Consider the following 2,500-nt stretch of genomic DNA (forward strand, 5'->3'; position numbering starts at 1 on the left):
GCTCCTGCTGCTGTTGGTGCTGGTGCTTCTGCTGGTGCTGTTGCTGTTGCTGTTTCTGTTGCTGTTGCTTTTAATGCTTTTGCTGCTTTTGTCATTGCCTTTGCACTCTGCGTTGCAGTTACTACTCCTTGGTAGTATCGTAACAGTTAGAAAAAGATAGACAGACACGTGCGATCTCGTATATGTCCCGTTCGATGTTCTGTGAAAGAAAGAAAAAGAGAGAAAGAGAGAGAGTGAGAGAGAGAGAAAGAGAGAAAGAGAGAAAGAAAGAGAGGGAGAGAGAGAGATGAAAATAACAAGAATTTCAAATTGATTTTAATATCTCTTGAAGTTTATATTTATTATGTATATATATTTATATATTAATAATATTTTATATAAACAAAGTAGAATTTAATCTAGAGAATATTTCAATAAATTAAATTGACAAAAATGCGTTATTATTGTTAATTCAATTTTGCAAGTTAAATTCCGTTGAGCCAGATAAAGATAATTATTTTTATTAATTTCACGATAGAATTCAAGTTCACTAAATTTATTGTGCGTATAACAGCGATAATTAAAATTTTTTTTTTTTTTTTTTTTCTCTATATAATTGATACACTTAGCAAATTGATAAATATAATTATTAAATTTGAATTCGCATTATTATTTGTTTATTTATCTCCAATTAGAATTTGTTATGATTTGGAATATGTATTCAAATAGTAAATTCGTTTAATATTACAATGTAATAGTTCATTAATATTAATTTCTAATTCGCTATAATATAATAAAGTCATCACGAATGGTAATATTGTATAAAACGATTCAATTAAATCGAATATACAAGCTCGTAAATCGTTGAGAAGGAGAACAGTAGAGTTCTTGAAGCGTAATCGATATTATCCAAGCTAATTGCATTTCCTACGTGTTGGTTATCTGCGTGCTTACGACGTGCTTTTAAAGTAAAACGCGTCAGTATAGGTCAAACAGATAAAGCTCCTATATATATATATATATATATGTGAGTGTGTGTATGTGTATGTATGCGTTAATGATTATAATAATCGTTGCTCTTATCATTTTTGTGAAATTTCGAAACAATAAAAAGAAATTATTAATCCGCGTTTACGAGAGTTAATTAAAGTAAAATTAAGGGCAAAAAAAAGGAAAAAAAAAAAAAAAAGAAGAAAAAAAAAGAAGATAAGAAAAAAGAAAAGAAATATTTTACGATAAAAAATATAATTATGTAAGGAATATACATATATTTTATTACATTATATTATATTAAAAATACAATATATATTTTATCTGTTTACATTATACATATAATATATATATATATATATATATATATATATATATATATATATATATATAAGTATATATAATATATATATATATAAGTACAAATAAATGAATTGTTAATTTCGAAATATATTTTAAATAAAACGATCATTGCTTGTGCTTTTGCATAATCCGAATAATCTATATAATCAAAGAAATAAATTAATATGTTAGTAACGTTTTCAAATTTATTTTCGAGCTTTCCATTATTAAATTGCCAACCTTTGTCGTCTGTTATATTAACTTCTATGTGTAAAAAAAAAAAAAAAAAAAAAAAAAAAAAAAAAAAAAAAAAAAAAAAAAAAAAAAACAGCAAAATTCACAATGAAATTCTGTGATAACGTAAACGTACAGAAAGATCAATTCGATAAATTTTCTTTTCATTCATAGCGATACACTACGATTTACCTGTCAACTTATCTATCTATTATTCTTGAACCTGTTCAATTTATCAAATTCTCCCTCTCGAATGTTATTAAGGTCTGTTAAGAAAAACGTCATAGAAAATTCGCACGAAATATAATAAATCATGTTGACGCGATAAATCGCAAAACAATTTCTCTCTCTCTCTCTCTCTCTCTCTCTCTCTCTCTCTCTCTCTCTCTCTCTTAGAGCTCATACACATGAACGAAGTTAGATGGGTTCTATAGGGTGTACCAAAAACTCCAAACGATTTTAACTGTAATGTTATCTCTTTTTCGTTTTTGGAAGTAAATTTGTGAAAGAAGAGAACAAATAAAAAAAAAAAAGAAAAAAAAAAAAGAAAAAAAAAAGAAAAGAAAAGAAAAAAAAAGACGGAAAATAAATGATAGAAAGAAAGATTAAAATTAAAAAGAAAAAGGGATTCAATTTTTTGTACGATTATATATAAATATTACGATTGATGTCAATCTTCGAAGAGTACGACGATCGATAGGATCGATTTATGATAAGCGTTATATTACTTGGAATTTTATCATCTAAATACATATCGTAGCTTCATTAAATTGATTCATAAATAACTATTAATATTTTAAATAAAGAATTTGTATTAATAAAACTGCACTTATTTATGAATCAATTGAATTAATATTATTTTATAATTTTATTATCAAAATATTTTATAATCAAAATTTATAAAAAATTTTTTTCTCCCTATATTTAACATTGGAATTTATTTACAAATAAGTAT

General features: G+C 24.8%; 1 protein-coding gene and 1 long non-coding RNA gene across 3 annotated transcripts in view; one reads left to right on the forward strand and one right to left on the reverse strand.

Moving 5' to 3' along the window:
• The window catches only part of LOC124426252 (interleukin-1 receptor accessory protein-like 1), a 199,688-nt gene that overhangs the window by 144,311 nt on the left and 52,877 nt on the right, over positions 1-2,500 (forward strand). The gene's annotated exons all lie outside the window — the stretch shown is intronic.
• LOC124426254 overlaps positions 1-2,500 on the reverse strand; it is a 51,940-nt gene that overhangs the window by 661 nt on the left and 48,779 nt on the right. The window contains exon 4 of the long non-coding RNA XR_006942686.1: positions 1-199. This exon is cut by the window's left edge and continues 661 nt beyond it. This is a non-coding gene — a long non-coding RNA (uncharacterized LOC124426254). The remainder of the gene's footprint in view (positions 200-2,500) is intronic.

This window comes from Vespa crabro, chromosome 8 (genome assembly GCF_910589235.1).
Source record: "Vespa crabro chromosome 8, iyVesCrab1.2, whole genome shotgun sequence".
NCBI classification, from domain to species: Eukaryota; Metazoa; Arthropoda; class Insecta; order Hymenoptera; family Vespidae; genus Vespa; species Vespa crabro.